Source organism: Trachemys scripta, chromosome 24 (genome assembly GCF_013100865.1).
Source record: "Trachemys scripta elegans isolate TJP31775 chromosome 24, CAS_Tse_1.0, whole genome shotgun sequence".
Classification (NCBI taxonomy): Eukaryota; Metazoa; Chordata; order Testudines; family Emydidae; genus Trachemys; species Trachemys scripta.
In genome coordinates this window covers 1,463,603-1,478,083 of record NC_048321.1, presented here as the reverse complement: position 1 = coordinate 1,478,083, position 14,481 = coordinate 1,463,603, and the positions used below count along the sequence as shown (strand labels likewise).

The 14,481-nt window shown below is 56.2% G+C and overlaps 1 protein-coding gene across 5 annotated transcripts in view; it reads left to right on the top strand.

Annotated features, from left to right (window-relative positions):
* CADM3 (cell adhesion molecule 3) overlaps window positions 1-14,481 on the top strand; it is a 116,154-nt gene that overhangs the window by 57,856 nt on the left and 43,817 nt on the right. The window lies entirely within an intron of this gene.

Here is a 14,481-nt window from a genome sequence, read left to right as displayed (position 1 = left end):
GGCCCCACCCCAGAGCCCTCACCCCCCGCATCCCAACTCTCTGCCCTAGCCCTGAGCCCCCTCCCATACTCCGAACCCCTCGGCCCCACCCCCACCACACATCACCTCCATATTGGTGCACATAACAAAATTAATTCTGCACATGGATGTAAAAAAAACGTAGTGGGAACTTTGCCATTGAGTATGGGTTGTAATTGTTTAATAATACCTCGTCTGGGTTCCAGTGTGTGATGATAGGTGACAACTAGGGATGTGCGCTCTGAAGGTTTTGTTCCCTATATTGAAGCAGGTTCTCTTGTGGTATTTTGGTGGCCCATTCCAGGCTGTGATCTTCTTCTCTGGTGGAGTGTCCTTGGTTGGTGAAGCCAGTTTTACATGAGTTAAGGTGTGTGTCCTAGGCTTCCTCCTTCGAGCATATTCCTCAGTATCCGAGGGCCTGGCTGTAGAGAAAGGATTTCTTGGTGTGTTTGGGGTGGCTACTAGATCTGTGTTTCTTGTCTGTGGTTTTCTGTTGGGTTCCATTGTTGAAGCTGATTGTGATGTCTAGGAAGTTGCTGGTGCAGCAGTGTTCTCAGGGCAGGCTAAGAAACATCAGTTTGAATGTTGCCTAGCTGTCTGAGCTGGGATGGGCCATTAAAAAGGACTGGCTGAGGCCACCACCAAAGTAAAGGAGAATCAGAGAAGACACTGGTGAAGCCAGTCATCAGGACATGGACACCTAGTAACTAAGGACCACAGGGAGAGAGATTTCCCCACCTGTCAGCAGGGAAACTGAGCAAAAAGCCTAGCTTGACAACAAAGGATGGGGAAGGTGGGAGGTGGGGGGTAAGGGTTGATTGCTGGAAGGAATCGGGGACTCTCACCTGGGAACTGACTAAGGAGGTCAGACAGAGACTGAACATGGGATTCATTACAGGGCTCTGGGCTGACCAGAACAGTCCATGCTTTAACCTTCCTGTCTCTGTTCTAACCTTCGGACTGCCAATGCTCTGTTTTGGCTGACTAATAAACCCGACAGCGCTCTCTGAGGATCACTCTAAATACTGGGCAGGGGAACATTAGTCCCTGCAGAGTGGACAAGTCTCTCCCAGGAGTCTATCTCAGTTGGACTCACTGAGCAGAGTTCACGGTGTGGAGCAGGAGTGCTGGAGCCCAAAGGTTCAGGAGGTGGTGAGGCCGCATGGCTGACTCTGAAGGAAGAGGGAGGGGGCACAGCACTAGTCCTGTGGATCCGGGACACTCTGCTAGTGCTGCTGGGTGTTTACCATCCACAGCTCCCCAAACCTGTGCCTTGGCCCTGGCACTGTTGCTGGGTGAGTACTCTCTACTGCTTTCTGTCCCCTGTGGTCTGGTACTGCTAGTGGGTGTGCACCATCCACTGCTCCCCACTGCTTCTGGGGTTGTACCGTTGTCACAGATCCGTGCTGCACCCCCAGCTTTGGAACAGTGTCTGGCAGGAACCTCTTCCTTCAGGGTTGGCCACATGGCCTTGCTGTCTCCTGGGACTGAACCTCTGGGCTCTAGCACTTCTGCCCAGGGCCAGCTCCAGCCTTTTTGCTGCCCCAAGTGGCGGGGGGAAAAAAAAAAGCTGCGATTGGCGGCACTTCGGCGGCAGCTCTACCGCGTTGCTTCATTCTTCGGTGGCAATTTAGTGGCGGGTCCTTCCCTCCGAGAGGGACTGAGGGACCTGCCGCCGAATTGCCACCAAAGACCCGGACATGCCGCCCCCTTCCATGGGCCGCCCCAAGCACCAGTTTGCTGCACTGGTGCCTGGAGCCAGCCCTGCTTCTGCCTCACACGGTGAGCTCTTCTCACCGAGTCCAATTAAGCCAGACTCCTGGGAGAGACGTGTCCACTTTGCAGGGTTTGATGCACCCAGCCAGTGTTTACAGGGACACTCACAGAGCGTTTCCAAAACAGTCTGACTGATCTGTCAGCTGGAACACAGCATTGACAGTCCGTAGGTTAGCACAGAGACAGGAAAGTTAAAGCATAGACCGTTCTGGTCAGCCCAGAGCCCAGACGATCTGTAGTGAGCCCAGGTCCGGGCTCTGTTGGTCTCTGTCTGATCTCCTTAGTTCCCGGGTAAGAGAGCTCCCAGCTTCCTCCAGGAGCAAGCACTTCTCCCCCACCTCTCCGTCCTTTGTTCTCCAGCTAGGCTTTTTGCTCAGCTTCCCTGCTGAGAGGTGGAGAAATCCCTCTCCCTCTGGGGTATGGTTGCTAAATGTCAACATCCTGGTGACTGGATTCTCTGGGATTCTCCTTTGATAGGGGGTTGGCTTCAGCTAATCGTTTTTAATGAGCATTTAATAATGCTCAGACAGCTAGGCGATGCCACAACATCCCCCCCACCCCACCCCCCATGTGTCAGTCTGCTTGGAGAGCAAACCTAGAGGCTATGCCTAGGTTGACGGAAGAATTCTTCCATCAACCTAGTGCTGTCTACATGGCCGGTTAGGTTGGCTTAACTGTGCCACTCAGAGTTTTAGGTTTTTCATATAGGCAGCTTATGTCAACCTCACTCTGTAAGCGCCTGCACTAAAAGGTAGCTCCCACTGATGTAATTGCACACTACACTGATTTAATAGCTGCACCTCCACGAGAGGCGTAGCGTTTATGTCAATGTAGTTAGGGTGACGCAGAGTCAGTGTAGACACTGTGTTACTTACTTCAACTGTTGCTGCCTTCAGAAGCTATCCCACAATGTCCCACACTGGCAGTTACAAGCGCTTCTGGTGAGAACGCGCACCACTGACACAAGGAGCGTAGTGTGGACATGTAAAACTGATTGACGTAACTTAGGTAGACTTAATTTTGTAGTGTAGACTTGCCCATAGTTAAGTCAACCTAATTGTGCCACGTGCCGCATGCCTATGCCATTGAGCGACCCCCACGCCTCGTGTCTTCGTTGCCTGGGGGAGGCTCACCAGAAAGAGCGCTGCAAGATCTGCAAGGTCTTTAAGCCCAGAACTAAGAAAGAAAGAGACTTTCGCCTTAAGCAGCTGCTCATGGAGACGGCATTACAGCCCTCCACTTCGGCGGCACCGTCTGCCTCCGTGCGGAGCGCCCCGGCATCGGTGCGGGAACCGGCGCTGGCGGGTCACCTGAAGCCCACGGCACCGACCCAACGGGGACATATACGACGCCGGTCGTCTTCGCCGGCAAAGGCGAAGGGCCAATCTAAGGCCCGAGGACGCTCCCCGCACAAGAGGGCGGCACCGGTGAAGACCTCGAGTGCCCCTAAGGCCGGTACGGCCCCAGCACAGACCCCGGTAGTGGCTCCGGTGCCGAAAGGCCCGTCGAGCCCCGGGATGGGCGCGTCGAGTGAGGATGAAGGGCTGGAGGAGCTCTTGGAACAGCCCTCCACTCCGGACACGTTTGAGGCAGCTAAGGACCTCATTGCATTGTCCATCGAGGCCCCGACACGCGCTGAGGATGCTCCGCCGAAGCTGCCGCACAGAGGCAAGCCAGCGATGGTGCGCCCATCACGGTCGCCGTCTCGGCACCGTTCCAGGAACCGGTCCCGGTTGAGCTCCGCCTCGGTGGACTCCCGGTTGCCCTCGGCGCAGGAAGCACCGCAGCAGTCGGGCTTCAACAAGCGGTCGGCACTGACTCAGCAACCCAGCACGAGTCGGCACCGCGAAGTGTCGGCGGTACGTTACCCGATGCCGACCAGCCGTAGCCGTTCCCGGTCCCGTGATCACCGGCACCGTTCCAGGTCCAGGTCGGCGAGACGCTATTCCAGGTCCTGGTCGCGGAGGCGCTACTCCCCAAACCCGGACCGGCACCATCCTACGGCTCTGCCGTGGCCTTCCAGGTCACCGTCCGTGGTCTCGGGGACTGACTCAGACCGGTACGGCGGGTATGCTCATAGGTCACAGTCCAGCAGGGACTACGGTCAGTCCCACTGGGGCCAACCGAGCCAATGGCCATTCTGGACACCCTGGGCCTACCACCAGCAAGGGCCCCCATCGAGGGCCTCGAGATCCGGGCCATCGGGGTACCGATCCCGCTCCCCGCGGCACCGCCCGCCATCGTATAGGGAGGCAACAGTCTCTAGACCACCGGAGCGGGAAGGTGTGGACTCGGCACCGAGTACGGTGCCGTCCCAGTCCCACGCTGCGGGTCAGGCCCCAGAGGAACAACTGGCTGATGCCGGGTTGCAGGACAATGAGGATGGGCAGAAGGCCCCGACCTCTTCCTCCTCACCAGACGAGGCAGTAGCGTGCACACTGGTGTCCGGCCCTCCCCCGATTGACCATCAGGCACACCAAGACCTGCTTCGCAGGGTAGCCCTCAATCTGGGCTTGCAAGCGGAGGAGACTGTAGAACAGGACGACCCCATGGTCGATATCCTGAGCCCGGAGTCGCTCTCCCGATTATACGGACAGTACAGTCCAACTATAAGACGGTGTGGCAAACGCCGGCCTCCAGTGCACCGACTGCAAGAGGCGTGGAGAGGAAATACTTCGCCCCATCTAGAGGGTTTGACTTCCTCTTTTTACACCCGTCCCCATGTTCGCTGGTGGTCTCGGCGGTCAACGAGAAAGAGCGTCATGGCCAGCAAGCTCCTGCCCCCAAGGGCAAGGAAGCTAAGCGATTGGACTTGTTCGGGAGGAAAGTCTATTCATCTGGGGGCCTCCAACTGAGGATTGCCAATCAACAGGCGATTCTAAACAGGCACAATTTTAACTCTTGGGCATCAGTTGCCAAGTTTAAGGACTCCCTCCCACCTGACGCGCATCAGGAGTTCACGGCCCTGGTGGATGAGGGAATGGCAGTGGCCTAGACCTCATTGCAGGCCTCCCTTGACTCAGCCGACGCTGCGGCTAGAACAATTGCGTCAGGAGTCGTGATGAGGCGTTCGGCGTGGTTGCAGGCTTCAGGTCTCCCGCCAGAGGTGCAGACCACGCTGCAGGACCTCCCGTTTGAAGGTTCGGGCTTGTTTTCCGACCAAATGGACGCCAGGCTACATAGCCTTAAGGACTCGCGAGCAACCCTTAAGTCGTTGGGTATGCACACTCCGGTGACGCAGCGTAAGCCCTTTAAACCCCAGCCACCGCAAAGGCAATACCACCCTCGCCCCCAGCACGAACCATACCGCCGTCGAGGCAGGGATAACAGGCGGAGACGTAACAATACGCCTAACCAGGGCCAGAGTCACGGCCAGGGCAAGCCGCAGCCAGGGAATAAACCAGGCTTTTGAAGCTACGCCCGAGGACAGCGTACCACATTCTATACCGGATCCTCCTCTGAATTTCAAAGACCGCCTGTCCCATTTCTACCGGGCATGGTCGCGCATAACATCGGACCGCTGGGTCCTGCGCACAGTGAAGGCGGGCTATACCTTCCAGTTTTCCTCGCCCCCTCCCTGCCATCCCCCTTCCCCGTCCCTCTTCAGGGACCCCTCTCACGAGCAACTTCTCACGCAGGAGGTACAGACCCTTCTCGCTGCTGGAGCAGTAGAAGAGGTCCCACCAGACCTAAAGGGAAAAGGATTCTACTCCAGATACTTCCTGATCCCCAAGGCAAAAGGGGGCCTCCGTCCTATTTTGGACCTGCGCGATCTAAACAAGTTTCTGATCAAAGCGCGCTTCCGTATGGTCTCCCTTGGAACTATTATCCCATCCCTGGATCCGGGGGATTGGTACGCTGCCCTCGATATGAAATATGCCTATTTTCACATCGCAATCAATCCGGCCCACAGGCGGTTCCTGCGCTTCGTGGTCAACCAGCACCATTTCCAATTTACGGTCCTGCCCTTCGGCCTGGCATCAGCACCACGAGTGTTCACAAAATGCATGTCCGTGGTAGCAGCCTTCCTTCGAAAGAGAAGGATGCGCGTGTTCCCATACTTGGACGATTGGCTTCTCGCGGGCAGGTCGGAGGCCGAGGTCCGATCTCACGTGTCGCTGGCCTTGCAGACGTTCGACAAGCTCGGCCTGTGGGTCAATGTGCCCAAGTCCAAGTTAGTCCCCACACAGAGACTGGACTTCATAGGTGCGACCCTGGACTCGGTGGCCACGCAGGCAAGCCTACCAGAGGCACGGTTCCTGGCAATTCAGAGGGCCGTAAGCTCAGTCCAAAAATTCCCCACGACAACGGCAAGGTATTGTATGCAGCTCCTGGGGCATATGGCAGCTTGCACACACGTGGTCAGACATGCTCGCCTAAGGCTTCGGCCTTTACAGTTGTGGGTCGCACAAACGTACCGCCCCAACAGAGACCCATTGGATCAAGTAGTAACGATCCCAAGCCAGGTGTTGGGCTCGCTCCGCTGGTGGCTCGATCAACAACAGGTCTGTGAAGGGATCCCCTTCGCTGCCCCACAGCCCACTCTGACGTTGGTAACAGATGCATTGGACCTGGGTTGGGGAGCGCACCTGGGGGAACTTCGGACCCAGGGGCTATGGTCCGGAGAAGACAAGCTGCTTCACATCAATCTGAAGGAGCTAAGAGCGGTTTGCCTCGCCTGTCAGACCTTCCACGCCACCATAGAAGGTCACAGCGTGGCAGTCCTGACGGACAACACTACCGCCATGTTCTATATAAACAAGCAGGGCGGGTCCCGGTCTTCTCCCCTCTGTCGCGAGGCACTCCAATTATGGGACTTCTGTATAGCCCATGCGATCCACCTCATCGCGACGTATCTTCCGGGGATCCAAAACGGCTTAGCGGATCGCCTCAGCCGATCCTACCGAATGCACGAATGGACGTTGAGGCGAGACGTCCTGCATTCGATCTTCCGGAGGTGGGGCTTTCTCCGGGTGGATCTATTCACCACCAGGGACAACAGTCAATGCCCTCAGTTCTGCTCATTCCAGAACCTCAGCCAGGGATCATTAGTGGATGCCTTCACGATCCCGTGGGGAGGGAGCCTGAAGTATGCCTTCCCTCCGTTCCCACTCATACACAAGGTTCTCCTCAAGACCCGCAGGGACAGGGCGACAGTCATACTCATAGCCCCGGCCTGGCCACGCCAGCATTGGTTCACGTCCCTGCTGGAATTGTCCATATCCGACCCAATCACCTTCCCCCTCCATCGCGACCTAGTCACACAAGACAAAGGTCGCCTACTCCACCCGAACCTGTCTTCGCTACATCTCACGGCATGGTATCTCTCTGGCTGAACGCTGCAGAACACAGGTGCTCTCACCAGGTTCAACAAATCCTCCTTAATAGTAGGAAGCCCTCTACAAGAGCGACCTACCTGGCAAAATGGAAAAGGTTCTCCCACTGGTGCGAGCCTCAGCGCATACAGCCTTTACAAGCCTCAGTTCCATCGATTTTGGACTACCTACTGCACCTCAAGAATCAAGGGCTTGCGCCCGCCTCGATTAGAGTGCATTTAGCCGCCATTTCGGCTTTCCATCCGGGAGAGTTGGGGGTGTCAGTGTTCTCCAACCCCACAGTGGCCCGATTCCTCAAGGGGCTGGAAAGGGTATTTCCCTACTCGCGCCCGCCTGTCCCGGCGTGGAGTCTGAACCTGGTCCTAACAAGACTCATGAGTCCCCCCTTTGAGCCCCTAGCCACTTGCTCCCTCACGCACCTCTCGTGGAAGGTGGCGTTTCTTGTGGCCATCACGTCGGCCAGAAGGGTATCGGAATTGAGAGCCCTCACTTCGGAACCACCCTATACAGTGTTCCATAAGGATAAGGTGCAACTAAGGCCGCACCCCAAATTCCTTCCAAAAGTGGTATCGCAGTTTCACATGGGGCAGGACATTTGCCTACCGGTGTTCTTTCCAAAACCCCATACGGACCCTCACCACCGCAGCCTACATACCCTGGATGTTCGAAGGGCGTTGGCATTCTACCTGGATCGGGGCAGGTCGTTCCGCAGAACACCTCAGCTGTTCATTGCTATTGCGGAACGTATGAAAGGCTTGCCTATCTCAACACAGCGCTTGTCGGCATGGATTGTGCATTGTATACGCACCTGTTATGAGCTCGCCAATGTTCCGGCCCCAGAGATCCGGGCCCACTCGACTAAGGCCCAAGCGTCCTCAACGGCCTTCTTGGCGCAGGTCCCTATCCAGGAGATCTGTAAGGTGGCCACCTGGTCGTCCGTGCATACGTTCACAGCCCATTACGCGATCCATCATCAGACCAGAGAGGACGCGATGGTCGGCCGGGCTGTGCTACAGTCAGTTGTACCTTGACTCCTACCCACCTCCAATGGTAAGCTTGGGAATCACCTAATGTGTAATGGACGTGAACAATCACTCGAAGAAGAAAGAACGGTTACTTACCTTCTGTAACTGTTGTTCTTCGAGATGTGTTGTTCACGTCCATTACACTTCCCACCCTCCTTCCCCTCTGTCGGAGTCTCCGGCAAGAAGGAACCGGAGGGGTCGGGTCGGCAGGGATATATATACCCTGGAGCGGGGCGCCGCTCTGGCGGGAAGGAGGGGGCCCTGCCGGCCTGACGGGAGCCGCTAAGGGAAAAAGTTTCCGACGTCCGTGCACGCGGCGCGCGCACACCTAATGTGTAATGGACGTGAACAACACATCTCGAAGAACAACAGTTACAGAAGGTAAGTAACCGTTCTTTACCGCAGGGTGTGGGGGAGGTGCCGGGTCATTAACCCATGCCAGTCCCTGCTCAGCTGGGGCTACCTCCTCCCTGCAGGCAGGCTCCTTGAGAGATCCAGCAGGAGTCAGGGAGAGAGGAGCGAGTGACGGGGGCGTGGCCTTGGGGGAAGAGATGGGATGGGGCCTTGGGGGGGAAGCAGTGGAGAAGGGGGCGGGGCCTGGGGGAGAGGCAGAGAAGGGGCAGGGCCTTGAGGGAAGAAGTGGAGCAAGGTGGGGCCTTGGGGGGAAGAGGTGAAGCAGGGGGAGGGCCTTAGAGAAGAGGTGGGGCAGGGGCGTGGCCTCCGGTGAAGAGGAGGAGCAGGGTTTAGGCCTTGGGGTAGAGGCAGGCAGGATACAGGGCCTGGCAATTAGAAAGGTGGCAACCCTATTCTGCCCACAGCTGGGGAAACTCCTCCTCACCAAGGGCTGAGGTCCACAGCTGTTTAAATCGCCATGCGTGGGCTGGCATAGTGGCGTGAGTATGTTCACAGCACTGAGTGTGAGCGACCGAGTGCCCCTAGGGCGGTTTCAGAGCAGAAAGTGTGTGGAGTGGGGTGTCTCCAAAGGGAGGAACCCTTTGGAACAACTGCATGCATGGCCCACACCACAGCCCCTGCTGCCAGCTGGGCGGAGAATGATGAACAAAGACATCTTCTATCAAAAAAGGGAACCAACCCCCAGGCGAGCCCTGTGAGGACCTGCCAGTGTCCCACTTGCTGGAGTTTTGCAGCAGAGGTGTGATGTGAAATCCCAGACTCTGGGCCGTTCTTTTACTTGCTCTTCCCTGTTTGCCTTGCTGCGCCTTTCGGTAATGGATTCCCCACCGATTCCTCTCCTCTGCTGCCCTCGGTTGCTGTCCCCTTTTGCCCACCCTTCCCTTCAGCACCAGTCTCGGAATCTCTCTTCCCTAGCTGGGCTGAGCCACTGCTCCATGTGCTGAGTGTGAGCTGCATGACTCCGCTCAGTGCATCTCAGCTCCCTCTCCGCATGGGGCCTGGTGCTGCCTCATGAGTGGGGGGGGGGGGGGGCTGGCAATGGGCAATAGACCTCTGTGCAGGTAGTGATAGGCGCACATCAGCCCGCAAGTCCTCGGAGCCTCCCTTTGGAGTGCCCAGCCATGGTTTCACTGGGCACTCACAGAGCTCTCAGTTCCTCCACTCCCAAAGGACCAGCACGCACCAGCTCCCCAGGCTCAGGTCAGGATCACCGGTCCACGTAGCACACAGCTCTGACCTATGTTCCTAGTGAACACAAAGAGAACAAGGAACAGAGATCTAGATAATAGGGAGATATTGGAAACAGATTGTTACAGACAAAGCAAACTCATGGCATGCTTTCTAGAGCCTTAGCTTACCTCACAAGGCATTCACCTCTCTGCTGCAGGCTAGCTTATCCCAAGGCCTGGCCCCAGCTGTATAGCTGAGATTCCTCTTTCGTAAGATCAAGCCACTCGCAGCCTGTCTCCACAGGCTGAAGGGATGCCAGGGTGTCTCTCTGCACCCCCAGATAGACTAGACCTTCAATCTTCACAATGGTATTTCCCTGCTCCCCCGCCATCCCTCATGCTCTCACCCAGCGAGAGTATCCACCCACTCCTCAGCCCCCATGGCCTCGGCATACTCTTAACCCTAGCACGGTCTCCACACTCCAACCTGCCCACTGCCCCTGCAGAGCAGCTGGGGCAGGAGTAATGTACATCCATTACATGCAGATGGTGGCTGGGGTAGGGGGTATGGCTGGCTGGGGTACTGGCTGGGGTGGGGAGTTGGGGAAATATGTGTTTCGGAGCCAGAAGGCAGGATCCTTGGGGAAGGGCTGGGCAGTAACTGGGGAAGGTCAGGAAAGGGCTGTGGTGGGTTTCTCAGATGGTGGGAGGGAAACATCCCTGAGGGCCTGGTATTGGGGAGCCTGGGCAAGGCTCTGCCCAGTCCAGGTTGAGGTCCTGACCCAGAGATGCCGCCCTTAAAACCTGGGTATGGGATCACAAATGGTTCCCCCACCACACAACTGTTGGAGGGAGAGGGGTTGCACTTGCCCCTGGAGAAAGGGCACAGCAGGCCCCAGGGAGTGAGTCACCTCTGCCCATGTGAGGTCTGGGGGGGGGGCACTGCGGGCACAGAGGGCCCAGAGTCAGGGCCTTGGCCACCCACAGCAGGGCACTAAAAGGTCAGCCCCACCTTCCCTACTCTCCAGCCTTGCACATGCCCAGGCCCAAGAGTTGCAGGAGCAGCATATGAGTTGGGATGGGCCTTGCCTGCTGCCTGGCCCTTGCAGAGGTCAGCCTCCACTCCTGGGTCCTGACTCGTCTCCAGGGGTGATGGCGCGGCAGGGGGAGGGGCTCCATGTGGGTGGTGAGTTCAAGGCCAGGGCAGAGTCTGACTCCATCTGCATCTCCAGGGTGTGACATGCTGCAGGAGCCCGACCGGGGAAGCTGCCCCCTCACCGGGCAGGCTGGCCACCCGGAACGCAGGGGCTTTAGGGGCTGCAGGGCCCTGGGCTAAGGGCACCCCAGAAAGAAGCGGTGCTTTCCCCTTCAAAGCTGGCTGGAGAGAAGTGGCGCTTTGAAGGGGAAAGCACTGCTTCTTTTCGGCCACTGGCTGTGCGGCTGCCCATGCTCCTCCACGGGCCGGAGGACTCAGGACCGCATTCCAAAAGGGGCTTTAGAGCTGCAGGCCAGCCCCGGAGCCCCCTTAGCTCAGGGCCCTGCAGCCCCTAAAGCCCCTGCCGGGCGGGGGGCGGGGGAGAGCAGGCTGCTCCCAGAATCGTGGCTCCCAGAATCACGGCCATGGGGGCGGTGCTGCGCTGCGCTGTGCAGAGCCACCTGCACACCCCCTTCACCAAACAGGAACTGCCCCAGGTAAGTGTTCTGCACCTCCTGCATGCCGCAGCCCTGAGCCTACTCCCACACCCCCATCCTGAGCCCCCTCCTGCATCCTAACTCCCTCCCAGACCCCGCACCCCATCCTGAGTGCCCTCCCGCACCCTAACTCCCTCCCAGACCCCGCACCCCCCCGAACGCCCTCCCGCACCCTAACCCTAATCCAGACCTTTGAATAGCTGTATCACAAAGTGTTAAACCAAGATTTTCAGAAAGAATGAAGCATATTCAATCACATTGCTCTCACTAAAAATATTATTAATAATAATATTTTTTTTGTGAGAGCAAAAAGGTTTTTTGTACCATTAAAAAAAATAAAATAAAAAATTATTTTAAAAATATTGTTTATTTCATCTTTATCTCACCCTTTTTTAATTTCTATTTTTTGTGTATGTTTTATAATGTACATAATATATTAGTACAGCTTATGAATATAATTTATACATAAATAAATATACATATATTGGGCGGGCGTGCTCAAAAAATTTTTACTGATAGGGGTGCATGATCAAAAAAGTTTGGAGACCACTGGCCTATGGTCTCCATGACACCTAGTGATGAGGAAGGCACTAAATGCTCTGGCTACCTGAGCAGCGCCAGGCAGAGTGCTACAGGCTGGCATTAGAAGCCAGCCCTGCACAGATGCAGGCCAGCATGGAATCCATGGCTTGGATGTGCCTGAAGGGGTGGGGAGGCAGCCCAGTGGGCGCTCTCAGCCTGAGCGAGCCTGCAGGGCATGCAGCCCAGTGAGTGCTTTCAGCGTGCCAGGAGGGGAGAGGGGACGGGACAGCAGCCCAGTGGGCGCTCTCAGCCTGGGCATGCATGGGAATGTGTAGCTCAGTTGAGGCTCTCAGCCTGAGCGTGTGTGGAGCAGGGTGCAGTCTGGGTGCTGTCAATCAATCCATAACTCCTAGCATCTCTGTGATTCCCCTTGCAGGGCACAGAGAACACTTGGTGCTGGGCAAGGCTGTCAGCTCCACTTGGGGGTTGGGCTGAGCGTGGATCCTGTTCTTTGGGGTTTAGTGGGAACCATCTCCTTTCTGTCCAATCCCTGCCCAGCTAGAGCCCAAGTGTGAGCTCAGGCACATGGGGTGCCCATGGGGGAGGGGGGTTGAGAGCTTCCAAGCAGGCAGTCAGGGTCTGCATCAGGGCAGGAGCCTGGGGATAGGCTCAAAATGAGGAGTGAGAAGGACCAGGAGGAAGAGGGGGAGGAATCCTTTCAGGGGGTTTCTAAGGGTATGTCTACACTACGGGATTAATCCGAATTTATATAATTTGAATTTGGGAAACAGACTGTATAAAGTCGAATGTATGCGGCCACACAAAGCACATTAATTCGGCGGTGTGCGTCCATGTTCCGGGGCTAGCATTGATTTCTGGAGTGTTGCACTGTGGGTAGCTATCCCATAGCTATCCCATAGTTCCCGCAGTCTCCCCCGCCCATTGGAATTCTGGGTTGAGATCCCAGTGCCTGATGGGACAAAAAACATTGTCGCAGGTGGTTCTGGGTACAGCCTCACCCCACCCTCCCTCCCTGCATGAAAGCAACGGACGGCAGACAACCATTTCGCGCCTTTTTTCCTGGGTGAACACTGCAGACTCCATATCACGGCAAGCATGGAGCCCGCTCAGCTCAAGACAGCAGTCATGAACATTGTAAACACCTCGCGCGTTCTCGTGGAGTTTATGCTGAGCCAGGACCAGAAAAACGAGGCGAGGAGGCAGCGGCGGTGGCAGCGCAGCGACAAGCGTGATGAGGACATGGACATGGACACGGACACAGAATTCTGTCAAACCGCGGGCCCCGGTGCTTTGGAGATCATGTTGTTAATGGGGTAGGTTCTATCCATGGAATGCTGATTCTGGGCAAGGGAAACAAGCACAGACTGGTGGGATCGCATAGTGTTGCAGGTGTGGGATGATTCCCAGTGGCTGCGGAATTTTCGCATGCGTAAGGGCACTTTCATGGAACTTTGTGACTTGCTGTCCCCTGCCCTGAAATGCCAGAATGCCAGAATACCAAGAGAGCAGCCCTCACAGTTGAGAAGCGAGTGACGATAGCCCTGTGGAAGCTTGCAATGCCAGACAGCTACCGGTCAGTCGGGAATCAATTTGGAGTGGGCAAATCTACTGTGGGGGCTGCTGTGATGCAAGTAGCCAAAGCAATCACTCAGGTGCTGCTATGAAAGGTAGTGACTCTGGGAAATGTGCAGGTCATAGTGGATGGGTTTGCTGCAATGAGATTCCCTAACTGTGGTGGGGCGAAAGATGGAACCCATATCCCTATCTTGGCACCGGAGCACCAGGGTACCCAGTACATAAACCGCAAGGGGTACTTTTCAGTGGTGCTGCAAGCACTTGTGGATCACAAGGGACGTTTCACCAACATCAACGTGGGCTGGCTGGGAAGGGTTCATGACGCTCGCGTATTCAGGAATACTACTCTGTTTAAAGGGCTGCAGCAAGGGACTTACTTTCCGGACTAGAAAATAACCGTTGGGGATGTTGAAATGCCAATAGTTATTCTTGGGGACCCAGCCTACCCCTTAATGCCATGTCTCATGAAGCCATACACAGGCAGCCTGGACAGGAGTCAGGAGCTGTTCAACTACAGGCTGAGCAAGTGCAGAATGGTGGTAGAATGTGCATTTGGCCGTTTAAAAGGTTGCTGGCGATCGTTACTGACTCGCTCAGACCTCAGCCAAACCAATCTCCCCATTGTTATTTCTGCTTGTTGTGTGCTCCACAATCTCTGTGAAAGTAAGGGCAAGACCTTTATGGCGGGGTGGGAGGCTGAGGCAAATCGCCTGGCTGCTGATTACACGCAGCCAGACACCAGGGCGATTAGAAGAGCACACCAGGAAGCGCTGTGCATCAGAGAAGCTTTGAAAACCAGTTTCATGACTGGCCCTCAGGCTACAGTGTGAAATATCTGTTTGTTTCTCCTTCATGAAAACCCGCCCCCTTTATTGACTCATTCCCCGTAAGGAACCCACCCTCCCCCTTCCCCCAGCTTGCTTTCAAACCAAA